The following is a 4,933-nucleotide window of genomic DNA, read 5'->3' as shown; positions in this document are numbered from 1 at the left end:
TTTCCAGTCTTTGATATAAATAATGCTGCTATGAACATTCTTTTTTTCTTTTTTCTGCTTTTTCTCCCCAAAGCCCCCCAGTACGTAGTTGTATATTTCTAGTTGTGAGTGCCTCTGGCTGTGGCATGTGGGATGCTGCCTCAATGTGACCTGATGAGCAGTGCCATGTCCATGCCCAGGATCCAAACCAGCAAAACCCTGGGCCACCAATGCCCAGCGCGTGAACTTAACCACTCGGCCACAGGGCCGGCCCCCATGGACATTCTTGTATATGGCTTTTGGTGCTGGGCCACAAGGATTATATAGGTTCAGCTTCAATAAATACTGTTTAATCTTCCCCCCAAAGTTCACACTTCCATCGACAGTGTATAAGAGTTCTCGTTCTTACATTCTTGCTGACATTAGATATTGTTGGTTGTGGGGTTTTGTTTTTTTTTTTGTTTCTTTGGGGTTTTTGTTTTTGTAATTTTAACCATTCTCTATGTATGCATAGTAGCATCTCAGTAGTGTTTTAATGTGCATTTCTCTAAGGGCCATAAGGTTGAACACTATTTCATATAGTTTTTGACCATTTGAATACTTTTTTGTGAAGTGCCTATTCAAGTCTTTTGTCCAGTTTTTTCCCCCTTTCAGGTGTCTGACTTTTTCTTATTGATTTGAAGGATTTCTTTATATCATCTGAATATGAACCCCTATCAGATATATGTATTGTGGATATTTTCTCTCACTTGTGTAGCTTGCCTTCTCAATTTCTTAATGGGGTCTTTTTATGAACTTAATTTTAATAAAGACCAATTGTCAATGTAACATTGAGTATCTTCATGTTCTGTGGAATAGGCAAAAATTTCTTCAATAGGACACTGAAGCCCTAACCAATAGACTAAGAAATATTTGCCTATCCCAAGTTCATGAAGATGTTTTATGTTATCTCCTAGAAACTTTAATCTTTTAACTTACATCCACAGTCCACCTGTAACTGATTTTTGTGTATTGCATGAAGTAGAGATCAAGATTTTGGTATCCCATTGACCCAGCACCATATATTGAAAACACCTGCACTACAATGTTGACTTTGTCATACTCAAGTGATTGTGTAAGTGTTTCTGTTTTCATGAGATGAATTGGCCTACAAATTCTCTTTTTAGTAATGTCCTTATTGATGTTTGCTTTAAGGTACTATTGTCCTCATAAAAAGCATTGCAAATGCTCCATTTTTTCCTAGTCTTTGGAAAAGTTTGTATATGATTGGGTATTATTTCTTTCTTAAATGTTTGGGGAAATTCATCAGGAAAGCAATCTGACCTTGGAGTGTTCTTTGGGGGTGAATTTTAATTAGAAATTCAATTTCTTTAGTAGATATGGAAATATTTATATTTAAAATTTTTTCTTGTATCATTTTTGTTAAATTTTATTTCTTAAGAAATTTATCATTCATCTTAATTTTCAACTTTATTGGCATCATTTTGTTCATAACATCCTCTTATTAACTGTTTAATGTCTGATGCAAAGAACTGATGTCTTCTTTTTCATTTCTTATATTGGTTATTTATGTCTTTTTTTTTCTTGATATGCTTAGCTAAAGGTCTGTCAATATTATTAGTCTTTGCTAAAAGACTCAAAGTTGGGTTAATTTTCTCTATTGTATTTTTCCCCCTATTTCATTGATGTCTACTCTTATCTTTATTATTTCTATCTTTCTGTTTCCTTGAATTTAATTTGCTTTGTTTTTCAGTTTCTTGAGATTGATACTTAGACAGTTAATTTTCAATCTTTTTTTTATTTCTAATATTTGCATTTAATGCTATATATTTTCTTCCAAGAATGGGTCTAGCTGCATCCTTCATGTGTTGATGTGTTGTTATTATCATTCAGTTCAGAACATTCTCTTATATCCATTTGATTTCTAGTTTGATCCTTGGTTATTGAGAAGTGCATTGCGTTAATTCCAGATATCAAATATTTGGGGATTTTTTTCTTTTTCTTTTTTCTTTTTGATTCCTAGTTTAATTCTACTGTAGTTAGAGAACATGCTTTTTATGATGTTAATCTTTGAAGATGATGAGACTTACTTTCAGGTACGGTATAAGGTCAAGTTTTATAATGACACACGTGCACTTGAAAACATGCATATTCTGAAGTTTTGGGGAGCAACAATATATATCTATGTATACCAATTAAGTCAAATTTATAAATCATGTTGTCCAAGTCTTGTGTAGGTCTACTGATTTTTTCTTTTAGGAAGAGTAGCCCTGAACTAACATCTGCTGCCAAATTTCCTTTCTTTCTTCTTTTTTTTGCTGAGGAAGACTGGCCCTGAGCTAACATCCATGCCCATCTTCCTCTACTTTATATATGGGATGGCTACCACAGCATGGCTTGCCAAGTGGTGCCATGTCTGCACCCAGGATCTGAAGCCGTGAACCCTGGGCTGCCAAAGTGGAACGTGCAAACTTGACCACTGTGCCACCAGGCCAGCACCTCTGCTGATTGTTTTGACTGCTTGTTAACATCAGTTAATGAGAGATATATGTTTAAAATCTTCCTCTGCGATTGTGGATCTGCCCATTTCTCCTTAAAGTTTGTTTGGTTTTCTATTTATATATTTTGAGGCTGGTTACTAAACAAATAAATATTTAGGATTGTTATAGCTTCCTATTGTCTTGACACTTTTATCATTATGAAATGTCTCTATTAAAGTCTCTCTGAAATACTTACTGCATTAATAGCTATTTTTATTAATATTACTACCCAGCTATCTATGGTTTAACTTTTTATTTTCCTTTTTTTTGTCTTTTTAAAGATTTAATGGTGGTTTTTTTTTATTATTCTATTTTCCCCCTCTCTTAGTTGTTAGTTATACGTTTGATTATTCCTTCAGTGATTACTTTTAAGATGGTGACATGCAACTTTTATTTACTACCATAAGTTAGTTATTTTACCACTTCCTAGACAATAGAAGAACCTTGTAGTTCTTCAACGCTATTTGTTCTTTAACTCTCCTCTTGAATTCCTTTTATATTGCAAATTTCACGAGACATTATTATTGCTGTTTTGAACAGTCAATATTCACTGAGTTTTACTCACATCCTTACCCTTTCCAGCAGTACATTTCATTCCTTTAGCCATTATTGTACTTTCATCTGGGATCATTTTCTTTTTGTTGAAGAACTCTCTTTAACTTTTTTTTCCATGTGAGTCTGCTGGAAACAGTTTATATCATTTTTGTTTTACCTGAAGACATCTTTATTTTTCCTTCCTTTCTTAATGATATTTCCACTGTGTATAAAATTCTGGATTTGTGGTTATTTCTTCAGTATATGAAATATGTTATTCCATTATTTTCTTGCTTCCACTTTTTCTCTTGAGAAATCAGCTTATGATATTATAGTCGAAGTTTTTTTTTTCCTCAATCTGCTTTTAAGATTTTCCCTTTACTTTTTGTTTTCAGTATTTTTACTAAGCTTTCCCTAAATTGTGATTTTCTTTGTATTTATACTGTTTGGGGTTAGTAGAGCTTTTGAATCAGTGGCTTGGTGTCTTTTGTCTGAAAATTATTGGCTAGAATCTCTTCTTGCATCTGCCCAGTTTTCTCAGTGGCCTCCTTGTTGGACTCCAATTATTCCAATTACTCTGTTAGACCTTTGTACCTTTCTCATGTATCTGTCATGTGGCGGGTTTTTTTTTTTTTTTTTTTTTTGTATTTTTAATCTTTTCTTTTTTCTGTGCTTCAGTTTTGTTATTTATTTTTTAGGAAAAATAGTCACAGAATACTCAAGATTAACATTAATGAAGAACAATTGCCTCATTTCTATTCCCCAGAGATTTTTCTCTCCAAGATTACTAAGAATAATACCTTCTTTGACTCTTCAATTCTTGGAGGGAGGCGATAACCACTCAGCACATACATTCTGTCTTTGGTTTAGAGATGAATTCAGATACATTAAATTGCTAATAATTTTATACTTAAGGCTGTGATATATGGTAGAGCAGTCGTTTCTGAAATTTATTCAAATGTGTGGGTAAGCTTGCCTCAGGGGGTTTCATAAATTTACGAGAAAGCTTTAATTTTGTAACAGTGATTAGGGAGGTGAGAGCATTACTAACTTTTAGCGGACTGGGGCTAAGGATGCTATGTATTCTGCAATGCGGGGGACAGTCCCTTACAAGGACCAACCATTATGTGTCTTGCACAACTTTCAACAGTCCTGCTGTATATTGATTTGACCCTATATCCTGACTCTCTTTTACTATGAAGCCTAAATTATTTTTTGCATAGTTCAGGTAGACACTGAATTCTGCATGAATGGTACACAGAGGGAATACTGTGTTTTGTTTGGAACTTTATGGAGAGTTAGTCACAATGATGGAAGATCACATCAACTACTCTATTCTGCCCATGGCATTTTGGTTTCTTATATAACTCCCCTATAGTTTGTCAGCAATACAACTCGTCGTCTGTGTGTTTAAGAGGATTCTACAGCTAGATACAGGCATCTCCTCACTTCACTGATCTACATTTCATAATGAAAATAAATTGTTATAAATTACCTTCTCTTTATTTCTTCTGTAAAGTCGACGCATTGCCCTGTACGTTGATTTTAAAATTCTATGTGTAGGTCCATGATATTACGTACCAATTTGAGTTCAAGATAATTTTTCATTTCAGGATTTTTGTTATAAAATGAGAAGTCTGGAGTCCGAAAGGTTGAGAACAAGTAGGAGAGAATCACGATGTTCGCTGAGTCTGATTTCAATACACAGATAAGACCCAACACAAAGATGCCTTTTTATTACTATTACTTGCTGTTGTTATTATTTTTAAAAATACTGTTACATAAAGCGGTTTTAGGCACTAAGTCGATTCCCTCCGGGCTGGGAACCTCCGCGCCCCAGTCCGCAGGGCTCCTAGGCAGCCCGCGTCGAGACGGCGACC

This window comes from Equus przewalskii, chromosome 1, assembly GCF_037783145.1.
Source record: "Equus przewalskii isolate Varuska chromosome 1, EquPr2, whole genome shotgun sequence".
Lineage (NCBI taxonomy): Eukaryota > Metazoa > Chordata > Mammalia > Perissodactyla > Equidae > Equus > Equus przewalskii.
This window is presented reverse-complemented; position numbering follows the sequence as displayed.